At 55.8% G+C, this 10923-nt stretch overlaps 1 pseudogene; it reads left to right on the top strand.

Annotated features, from left to right (window-relative positions):
- Positions 1 to 7873: 7873 nt before the first annotated feature.
- LOC105498344 (ATPase family AAA domain-containing protein 3C-like) overlaps positions 7874 to 10923 on the top strand; it is a 14172-nt pseudogene continuing 11122 nt past the window's right edge.

The raw sequence follows: 10923 nt of genomic DNA, 5'->3' as shown, positions 1-10923 counted from the left end.
GGAAGACACACAGCCGGCCACTGCAGCCTCGGTCCTGGGATGCCCTGCGGCTGGGTCACAGGGGGCCACGGGCCACGCTGGGAGGCCACAGTCCTGTCGTGCCACGCAGCTCCCTGTCCCCAGAGGTCTGCTCAGATGCAGAGATCAGAAACCACACTCGCTGCCTGAATTCTGGGAGCAGAGCCCGGTACCCACTGCCTGGCCGGGGCCTACCCTGGGACTCCAGCCCCTGTTCCCGCTGGCCCGGGCTTCCGGAGGCAGCTGTGTCCCTATCCTGGCTCAAGGTCCAGGCTGCACCTGGAACCTGCACGGTCGCTCCTCCAGGTCCTCAATGCTGGAGGACTCTCTCAGACAGGAAACCTTTGCGTTGGGCGCAGGGCGGGGTGCAGGGGTGGTCGCGGGGAATCGCAGGGCAAAACAGCACAGTGCGATCGCGCAGAGCCTCATATTAGCCGATGAAACATAAACTGCTTTCTGCACTTTGTGTCCTTAGGAAGGGTGTGGGGTGTTGGCGGAAGTAGGAAACAGAAGAGGAGCCTGGGCATGCAGCGGGTCTGTCAGAGAGCAGACAGAACCCTGGGAGCTGCAGTGCTTGGAGGGAGGCGGTTCACCTCTGCCCACTCTCTCCATTTCTCTCTCTCTCATTTTCCTTTCAGAGATGGGTTCTTACTCTGAGCCTAGGCTGGAGTGCAGTGGTGTGATTATAGCTCATTGCAGCCTCGCCCTCTGAGGCTCCAGTGATCCTCCTGCCTCAGCCTGTCCAGTAGCCATACCCTACTAGGTCCTAATTAGCCCCAGGGGCGTGCACCACCACGCCCGCTAATTGTAAATATTTGTTGGCTGGGCACCGTGACTCGCACCTGTAATCCCAGCACTTTGGGAGGCCAAGGCAGGCGGATCACAAAGTCAAGAGATGGAGACCATCCTGGCTAACACGGTGAAACCCAGTCTCTACTAAAAATACAAAAAAGTAGCCAGGTGTCGTGGCGGGTGCCTGTAGTCCCAGCTACTTGGGAGGCTGAGGCAGGAGAATGGCATGAACCTGGGAAATGGAGCTTGCAGTGAGCCGAGATCACACCACTGCGCTCCAGCCTGGGTAACAGAGCGAGACTCCGTCTAAAAATAAATAAATAAAAAATAAATAAAAATAAAAATAAAACCAAGCCCTTCCTGATGGCCACTGGGGGGTTCGGGGGCCGGCGGGGGCGTCTGGCTATGGCTGGGGAACTCATTTGGTTTTCCTCTTCCTCCTCTTTTTATTTTTTGGTAGAGACGGGGTCTCTCTTGATTTCCCAGGCTGGTCTCCAACTCCTGGGCTCAAGCAATCCTCCTGCCTCAGCCTCCCAAAGTGTTGGATTACAGGCCTGAGACACCGTGCTTAGCCGGCTTTCTTTTTTTTGTGAGACGGAGTCTTGCTCTGTCGCCCAGGCTGGAGTGCAGTGGCGAGATCTCGGCGGCTCACTGTGTTATACGTAAATTTTCGGTGTTGCAAAAGAAGTAGCACTCGAATGTACATTTTTCTCAGCTAGGAAATTTACTTCTATAGAAAGGGGCGTCTCGGCCGGGCGCGGTGGCTCAAGCCTGTAATCCCAGCACTTTGGGAGGCCGAGATGGGTGGATCACGAGGTCAGGAGATCGAGACCATCCTGGCTAACACGGTGAAACCCCGTCTCTACTAAGAAATACAAAAAACTAGCCGGGCGAGGTGATGGACGCCTGTAGTCCCAGCTACTCGGGAGGCTGAGGCAGGCGAATGGCGTGAACTCGGGAGGCGGAGCTTGCAGTGAGCTGAGATCCGGCCACTGCACTCCAGCCTGGGCTACAGAGTGAGACTCCGTCTCAAAAAAAAAAAAAAAAAAAAAAAAGAAAGGGGCGTCTCATAGATGGAGCAATGGCGAGCGCTTGGACAAGGGACGGGAAAGTTCTTTTTCCTGACACAGGTAGCGCCTACTGCTGTGTGGTTCCCTTGTTGGCCAGGGTTAGACCTCACAATCTAAATCCGATTGGCTATTTGTTTTTTGAGATGGAGTCTTGCTGTGTCGCCCAGGCTGGAGTACAGTGGTGCGACCTTGGCTCACTGCAAGCTCTGCCTCCTGGGTTTGTGCCATTCTTCTGCCTTAGCCTCCTGAGTAGTTGAGACTACAAGTGTATGCCATCATGTCCGGCTAATTTTTGTGTTTTTGGTAGAAAGAGATTTCACCACGTTGGCCAGGATGGTCTCGATCTCCTGACCTTGAGATCCACCTGCCTCGGCCTCCCACAGGGCTGGGATTACAGGCATGAGCCACCGCGCCTGGCCTCAAGTGGTTCTTTAAAGTCTCATTCATTGTTTCTACTTTCCCTGATGAGGGTGGGTGTCAAGGAGTGTGGTATTCTTACGTAATGTCTGATGTTTGGAATGGCACTTTTTTTTTTTTTTTTGAGGCAGAGTCTCGCTCTGTCGCCCTTGCTGGAGTGTAGTGGCACCATCTTGTCTCACTGTAACCTCTGCCTCCCGGGTTCAAACGATCCTCCTGCCTCAGCCTCCTGAGTAGCTAGGATACAGGTTCAGGCCGAGACGTTCGGCTAATTTTTTGTATTTTAGTAGAGATGGGGTTTCACCATGTTGCTCAGGCTGCTCTGAAACTCCTGAGCTCAGGTGATCCACCCGCCTCGGCCTCCCAAGGTGCTGGGATTACAGGGATGAGCCACAGCGCCCGGCCTACACTGATAACTTAGAGCAAACTTTACTTTTGTTGAGAACTTTGTAAGTTTGGGATTTTAATTATCCTTTGCTATTAATAGTACTTCATTCCGTCTAATACATATATATTTTTAATGTATAAGCCACGTCAAAGGCATACTTAGAATTGGTATAGATGGTTCCTTCCTGGTTCTCTAAGTATTTTAAGGCTTGGCTGAGTGCAAACAGCTCAATATGCTTAAGCACACCAATTATTAGGAAACTTTCTTAGCTCTATTTTTTTTTCTTTTTTGAGACGGAGTCTCTCTCTGTCGCCCAGGCTGGAGTGCAGTGGCGCGATCTTGGCTCACTGTAAGCTCCACCTCCTGGGTTCTCTCTCTCTCTCTCTCTCTCTCTCTCTCTCTCTCTGAGATGGAGTCTTGTTCTGTCGCCCAGGCTGGAGGGCAGTGGCATAATCTCGGCTCACTGCAATCTCCATTCTTCTGCCTCAGCCTCCTTAGTAGCTGGGACTACAGGCACCTGCCACCGTGCCTGGCTAATTTTTTGTATTTTTCTTAGAGACAGGGTTTCACCGTGTTAGCCAGGATGGTCTCGATTTCCTGACCTCGTGATCCGCCCTCCTCGGCCTCCCAAAGTGCTGGGATTCCAGGCGTGAGCTGCCACGCCGGGCCTACTCTTGGCTTTTAAAAGAATGGGGCAGATTGCTTTTCTTTACTACTTCTATCCTTTCCTCTCTCTCTTTGACACTGTCTCTCTCTCACTTTCTCTGTTCCCTCTAACAGTGTTTCTCTTTCCTAAGATGTTTTTTTCCTGTCTCAGAATCTCTTCTATAGGCTTATTTTTCTAGTTCTCTTTCCTTTGTAATTTGTGGTTAATACCTGGCCAATTGTTAGTGACAAATTCCTTGCCCAAGAGGATTCTTGACACCGAAACCAGCATATTCTCTCATTCTTTTAATCTGTTCTTTTCTTTTTCTTTGAGACAGAGTCTCACTCTGTCGCCCGGGCTGGAGTGCAGTGGCATGATCTCGGCTCACTGAAAACTCCGCCTCCCAGGTTCACGCCGCCATCCTAATGCCTTAGCCTCTCGAGTAGCGGGGATTACAAGCGCCCGTCACCTCGCCCGGCTGATTTTTTGTATTTTCAGTAGAGATGGGGTTTCACCGTGTTAGCCAGGATGGTCTCCATCTCCTGACCTCATCATCCGCCCACCTGGGCCTCCCAAAGTGCTGCGATTACGGGTGTGAGCCACTGCGCCTGGCCAAACATGTTTATGGTAAATTTTTGTGATGGGAAAACTGTCATCCCAGAAAATTTTGAGACCTGATGCTTAGGCCTCAGCAGCTCGGAGAATACGTACTTCTGTCCCGGAACACCCAAACGTCAACCTGTCATTCTCCACCAGGAACAAAATGTAACTGGGGACGTTGTCGTACGCTTGCCCTCGTCACCCTGGGCGTGTTGGCTGGTATCCGATTCTTATGGATTCCCGTTCTTGCCTGCACGTGCCTGATAGCAGATCAATGACAATAGCCATTGGAAACTTAGGAAAAGCGTTTGTAACGTGAAAAAATAGAGGACCCTTTAGCCATCACCTGACTTTCTGTTGAATTGGGAAATAGCCTCCTCCCGTCCACGTGGGACGGCCTTCCCGATGTGACCCTCCGAGACCGTCCCTGGGGGATAAAACCCCACAAATGCATCAGCCCGTGTGCTGGGGACGGGGCATCGTCACGCCAGGTGTGACTGAGAAGGAGGATGGTGAGGCAGTGTGGGGAAAAGAAAGATCAGACTGTCACTGTGTCTATATAGAAAGAAGTAGACATAAGAGACTCCATTTTGTTCTGCATTTGAGATGCTGTTAATCTGTGACCCTACCCCCAACCTTGTCCTTGCAAGAGACATGTGCTGTGGTGACTCAAGGTTTAAAGGATTTTGGGCTGTGCAGGGTGTGCTTTGTTAAACAAGTGCCTCAAGGCAGTATGCTTGTGAAAAGTCATCACCATTTTCTTAATCTCAAGTGTATATGTCCCTGGGTACTTGAGATTAAGAAAAACATGTACACTGCCAAAGGTCGCAGGACCTCTGCCTAGGAAAGCTAGGTATTGTCCAAGCTTTCTCCCCATGTGGTTGTCTGAAATATGGCCTCGTGGGAAGGGGAAGACCTGATCCTCCCCCAGCCTGACACCTATGAAGGGTCTCTGCTGAGGAGGACTAATATAAGAGGAAAGAAGGCCTCTTGGCAGTTGAGATAGAGAAAAGCATCTGTCTCCTGCCTGTCCCTGGGCAATGGAACATCTCAGTGTAAAACAGAGATGTTCTGTTTACTGAGAAAGGAGAAAACCACCTTAGGGCGAAAGGTGGGACGTGCTAGCGCAATGCTGCTCTTTGTACACTAAAAAGATTTATAGAGATGTTTGCATATGCATATCAAGGCATTTTCCTTTAAACTTATGTCACAGAGATCTTTATTTATATGTCTTACTACTGACCTTCTCCCGATGATGATCCTATTATCCTGCCACTTCCCTTTTTGTAAGATGGTAAAGATAATGATCAATAAATACTGAGGGAACTCAGAGACCCTTGCCAGCGTGGGTCCTCTGTATGCTGAGCGCCGGTCCCCTGGGCCCACTTTTTCTTTCTTTATACTTTGTCTCTGTGTCTCATTTCTTTCCTCAAGTCTCTCGTTCCACCTACCGAGAAACACCCACAGGTGTGGAGGGGCAGGCCACCCCTTCAGGCAGGGCTGGGGGCTTTGAGGTCCAGGTGTGGCTGTGTGAAAGCCCCCAGGCTGGTGTGCATGCCTGCCCAGTCCTGCGCGTATCCTAACACCTGCCCTCCGTGCCTCTGCGCCCGCAGGCCATGTCGAAGGACGCCGTGAATCTGGTGCAGATGCAGGAGCCGATGTTGCAGCCGGAGCAACGGTCCAAGCTCAAAGTGAGTGGAGCCGGTGTGTGTGGGGAGGCCGGGGTGCACATGGGGTTCGGGCGTGGAGATTGGTGGGCTACTGCCGGTGGGTAGGGCCAGGGGCGTGTACATGGGCAGCAGTGGGACCCAGGGCCGAGCTTGGGTGCCTCATTCCAAGGGGAGGTGAGAGACGCTGCTGCGGTGCCACCCGAGAGGGAGGACCAGTGTTGGTGAGGGTGTCTGGTCGTCTGGAGAGCCTGGGTCTTCTTGACGTTCTCACCTCATTTCTTTGAGCTCAGCAGGACTTTTTCTATTTTATTGATTTTGAAACGGAGTCTCGTTCTGTCACCCAGGCTGGAGTGATGTAGTGTGATCTCAGCTCACTGCAACCTCCGCCTCCCGGGTTCAAGCGATTCTCCTGCCTCAGCCTCCCGAGTAGCTGGAATTACAGGCACCTGCCACCATACTCAGCTGCTTTTTTGTATTTTTAGTACAGATGGGGTTTCGCCATGTTGGCCAGGCTAGTCTTGAACTCCTGACTCAAGTGATCCACCTGCCTCGGTCTCCCAAAATGCTGGGATTACAGGTGTGAGCTACCGCGCCCGGCCCGTCGCCCTCAGTCCTGAGCTCACAGGCGGGGTTCACGCGTTGCCTGTTGTGGCCATTGTAGCTCTAACGTTTTCTTGGCAGAAGACAGAGGCTTCCTTCAGCACAGCGTGAATCAGGGCGGTGGTGTTGGGAGGTCGGCCGCGCAGTGGCCCTTCTCAGGGAAGCCGCAGTGGGGGCTGTTTTCTGCCGCTGGGGAGTTTGGGTTCTGAAAGCAGCCCCTCAGCGACTGCCGTCCCGGCCGATGTCACCCGTGTCTGTGTCAGGCTGTGGCATCTGCAGGGCCCCAGGTGCCCGAGACGCTTGGAGCCCCCGGTCCTGGGGCAGACACAACCTCTGCACTGGTGTTGAGCATTTTTTGGTTTTAAAGGCTTTTCTCTTTTTCTGTGACTTCTCAGCAACTTGTCAATGAGGAGAACTCACGGAAGCAGGAGGAGTCGGTGCAGAAACACCATCAGACCTTCTTGGCGTCCATCAGGTGAGCGCTGCCCAGGCCAGCCGCAGACGGGGCCCCGCAGGTGTGAGTCGCTGGTCCTAGGCGCTCTCCAGGTGTCCCAGGCCTGGCCGCTGTAGGCTGGCGCCTTGGTGGGGGCACTGCCCCTCTGTCCTGGCAGGACCGGGCCGCTGTGTCGGGGCCTCACCCTCAACCTGCTCTTGCTGTGTGGCTCGGATCTTCGTGTCCGTCGTGGTCACACCACTGCTTTCCCCGCAGGACGTCTGTCACCATGTTTGGGGAAAGATTCCGTGCCTTTGTGACAGAGCGGGACACAGTGACAGCCACGGTAAACACGCGTGTCCCGGGCAGAGCTGGCAGGTGGCTGTGGGGCAGCTTGTGGGGGCCTCCTGGAACCCCGGGTCCTGTCCCCGGGTCATGTCCCTGCTGGCTCTGCACAGGCCCTGGAGCTCTCCCAGCACGGAACAAGACCAAATTGAACCTGCTGGTGGGGGCTGCTGGGAGAAGAAAACACAGTTGCCAGCCTCGGCCACACAGTGAGACCCCATCTCTACATGTGGCACGTGTATGTCATCCCCGCTTCTCAGGAGGCAGAGGCAGGAGAATCACTTGAACGCAGGAGGCGGAGTTGTAGTGAGCCGAGATCCTGCCACTGCACTCCCACCTTGGGACAGAGCCAGGCTCCTTCTCAAAAAAAAAAAAGAAAACAGAAGGTGACCCTGACTCCATTTTGCAAAACCTTTATTCCTCAGAAAACCCTGAGAGTTTGAAGTTCACAGAAAGCTCTCTCGTTTACAGCTTCACTCTTTTGTGCGCAGGCGCCAGCCTAGTGTGGTGGCACACCACGTCGCACACAACTGCGTCCTCCTTCCCCCGCTGCCCAGCACACAGTAGGTGCCTGGCACGGAGTGGGCACTTGCTCCGCCGTGGTGCCGGCGCCCTGAGCTGTGACTGCAGCGCCTGCCTGTGGCGTCGCCAGTGTGACGGTGAATGTCGCAGGTGGTGTTGCCACCCGTGTTGGTGAGACGGTGTCACGTGAGGACACGAGGGAGCTACTTAATGCACCGTTGACTTCTGTTTGTATTTAGAGACAGTGTCTCACTGTGTCCCCAGGCTGGAGTGCAGTGGCACCATCTCAGCTCACTGCAAGCTCCGCCTCCAGGGTTCACGCCATCCTCCTGCCTCAGCCTCTCCTGTTGCCAGGATTAGGTGCAGCTCGCCATGCCCGGGTAATTTTTCTGTTTTGGTGAAGATGGGTTTTCACCCTGTTGGCCAGGCTGGTCACGAACTCCTGACCTCAGGTGATCTGCCCATCTTGGTCTCCCAAAATGCTGGGATTACAGGGATGGGCCACCGGGTCTGGCATAAATGATTTTTCTTTTTTTTTTTTATTTTTTTATTTTTTGGGATGGAGTTTCGCTCTTGTGGCCCAGGCTTGAGTGCGATGACGCGGTCTGAGCTCACTGCAACCTCTGCCTCCTGGGTTCAAGCAATTCTCCTGCCTCAGCCTCCCAAGTAGCTGAGATTACAGTCATATGCCATCATGCCCAGCTAACTTTTTGTAGTTTTAGTAGAAATGGGGTTTCTCCATGTGGGTTAGGCTGGTCTCCAACTACTAACCTCAGGTGATCCGGCTGCCTCGACATCCCAAAGTGCTGGGATTGCAGGCCTGAGCTACCACGCCCAGCCGGCGTAACTGATTTTTAAAACAAGTTAGCGATTTCGGGTTAGCCTTGTTTTCCAGGAATAAAGTACCATTTTAGTGGCCAAGAAAGTAGCAGAGGGTGTGGCCCTGTGACATAGCCTGCTGAGTCTGCCAGGGCCCTGCTCAGCGACCGGGGCTTTGCAGGATTTATGCTGCCAGTTGCAGAGAAAATGGCCCTGAGTGAGGGCGCTGTGACGGCCCCGCCTGCCTCCTGTAACCGCGGGGCTGTGGGATTCGGGGCCGGGAATTCTGGTTCCTGTGCTGCCAGCACACAGCCCTGTGCTGCTCCCTTGGGCGGAGAGAGGGTGGGGGCAGCCCCGTGCATTTCCTGCTCTAGGAGGGAGGGAGGGTGGGGCAGGCACGCCAGTGCGGTGTCTCCGCTGCAGGTGGTTGGGCTGAGGCTGCTGGCTGGCCGGGTCTACTCTGCCAAGAATGGGACAGCCGCGGCGGCCCGCTTCATCGAGGCTGGGCTTTTCAAGCCATCCCTGGTGAGGGAGACGTCCCGCATCACGGTGCTGGAGGCGCTGCAGCACCCCTTCCAGGTAGCGGCGTGGGCCTGGCCCTCCCTGAGTGCGGTTCCTGGCTGAGTCCCCTCTGCTCCATGAGGAAAACCCGCCCGTGCACACCCTCCTGTTCCTTCCCCTTCCCCGCACGAGGGGCACCCGGACGCCGCTTAATGCCTGGGTTTTCGCTGTAGCTTAGGGGTCTGCATCAGTGAGACCCTTCCCCCGTCTGACTCGGTCTCCCTGCTTGGGGCTCTTGATGGGACCTGGGAGCACATTGGGGACCTTGCAAGTCCCGAGACTTGGGTGTGCTGGTGTGTGTCAGGGAAGCTGCTACAGGCCATGGTGTCTGGTGGCCTCCCTGGGGAACCGCGCCGCTGGCCAGCCCCCGAGGTGCCTGCTCTCCACACGGGGGTGGTGGGGTCTCCACAGGTCACTCGGTGGGTGGGTAATGAAATAAAAGCCAATAAGGAACTGGAAAGTGACCCCAGTCCCAGCAATAGTCACCCAGTCTCCTAGTGGGATAGGGTTCCAGCTCCTGGCCAGTCCTGGCTGTGCTTTGGGGCAGCTCCGTTTTGGTGTGTTACCGAGCGTGTCTGTGCGTTGGTGGCTGTGCCGTGGCTGTGGCAGGTGACCCAATGGCGCTTCCCCTTCCCCTCCGGCAGGTCAGCCGGCGGCTCCTCCGTCGGCCCCAGGACGTGCTGGAGGGTGTTGTGCTGCATGTAAGTCCGTGTGCCTGGGACCGGGGAGGTGCAGAGAGGGGTCCCCGGAGCTGGGCCGTGCTGCGGCCCTTGCTGGCACTCGAGGAGTCACCCAGGAGCTTTCGGCTTCTGAGATGCGACTGCTTTGCCCCTGTCGGGGATAGGCTGTCCGTGACCTGGGCGGCACCCCGAGGAGTGGAGTCCACAACAGGGCATTGCTGCAGCCCCTGCCCCTGAGGCTTCCCTGAGCGCAGAGTGTGTCCCCCAAGCCCCCGTCTTCCCCGGCAGCCCAGCCTGGAAGTGCAGGTGCGCAACGTGGCCATAGCAACAAGGAACACGAAGAAGAACCACGGCCTGTATAGGAACGTCCTGATGTACGGGCCGCCAGGCACCGGGAAGACGCTCGTTGCCAAGGTGAGAGCACCTGGCTGTGCAGGTGGGCCAGGAGCCGCTGGGGTCTCACCCGCCTGCAGGTGTCTGGGGGGCTCAGTTGCCTGGGGAAAGGACTCTCCTAAGTCCTTTGGCCACCCTCAGGTAGGGTCAGCGTGCCGGTGTGGGTAAGAGCGCCTCCCATCTTCCAGGCAGGGGACGTCGCCTGTTTGGCAGGCTGTGGCTTCCAGGCTGTGGCTTCCAGCAGGGACGCCCGGCAGGGGCTCCACACTCCGGGTGGAGTGTGCAGGCTTTGCAGAGGCGGAGGGAACATCTGTTCTGTCTCCCCTCACTCTTCCGTGTAGAATCTCGCCCTGAACTTGGGCATGGACTACGCCATCACGACAGGCAGGGACGTGGCCCCCATGGGGCGGGAAGGCGTGACCGCCATGCACAAGCTGTTTGACTGGGCCAATACCAGCCGGCGCGGGTGAGACGTCCCCACAGCATGCACACAGGCCCTTCACTGCGGCCCAGCAGGCTGCCTTCGGGGAAGGGGGTCCAGGTGGCTTTCCGGGACCTCGTGGTCTTTCTGCAGCTCTGTCCTTGTGGCCACGCAGGAGGCCCGGCGGAGGGTCCCTCGGAGGGAAGGTCCCCTGAGCGTGGACCCTGGTGGACACGAGGCCCCCAGCGTGCGGAGGCTGCCAGTGGGATACTTGGCTCAGGACAGAAGGGAGGTGGGTGGCTGTAGGGGCAGAGGGGTCTTCACAGCTGCAGGGGCGCCACCTCCACGGCCGCCCTCTCTCATACACGCGTGCAGGTGGGCGTGGACACCGGCTCCTTTTGGTAGAACCATTTGGAAGTTAGCTGAAGACAGCATGGCACACAATAGGGTGTGTGCCTATTAAAGTCACACACCGTTTAATAGATTAATAGCTGGGACACGCTTGCGACATCAGCTCTCCCCGTTGGCACCACATTCCTCATGGCTGA

This window comes from Macaca nemestrina, chromosome 1, assembly GCF_043159975.1.
Source record: "Macaca nemestrina isolate mMacNem1 chromosome 1, mMacNem.hap1, whole genome shotgun sequence".
NCBI lineage: Eukaryota > Metazoa > Chordata > Mammalia > Primates > Cercopithecidae > Macaca > Macaca nemestrina.
This window is presented reverse-complemented; position numbering and strand designations above follow the sequence as displayed.